Source organism: Plasmopara halstedii, assembly GCF_900000015.1.
Source record: "Plasmopara halstedii genome assembly, contig: Scaffold_110, whole genome shotgun sequence".
Classification (NCBI taxonomy): Eukaryota; Oomycota; class Peronosporomycetes; order Peronosporales; family Peronosporaceae; genus Plasmopara; species Plasmopara halstedii.
The window spans coordinates 1,747,162-1,747,527 of NW_020187031.1; positions in this window are offsets into that span (position 1 = coordinate 1,747,162).

A 366-nucleotide genomic window follows, 5' to 3' on the forward strand; every position below is an offset into this window, starting at 1 on the left:
TCACCAGATCGAGCGCACTGTACTTCGTACATCCCACCATGTTGTTCTGAAGGACATCGTTTCTAGGAATTGGCGTTTGTGCCGGAATGCTGGCAGCGTTGAGCTTATTGTACGCATGAACGATACGCCACTTGCCGTTCTTCTTCCGAACAAAAAACGTGGGTGTCGAATCGGGAGACTCGCTCTCACGCACCATCCCTGTGTCGTGCTTCGCACGGAAAAAGGCGTCAATGACTTCGCACTGCTCCTTGGGTAGGGGCCATTGGCGTGTTACACGGTATTTGGTTCCCGGAATAAGGTCAATCTCTTGACGCACACCTCGGTCCGGAGGTAGGACCGAAGGCGGGTCTTTGGAGACGACGTCTT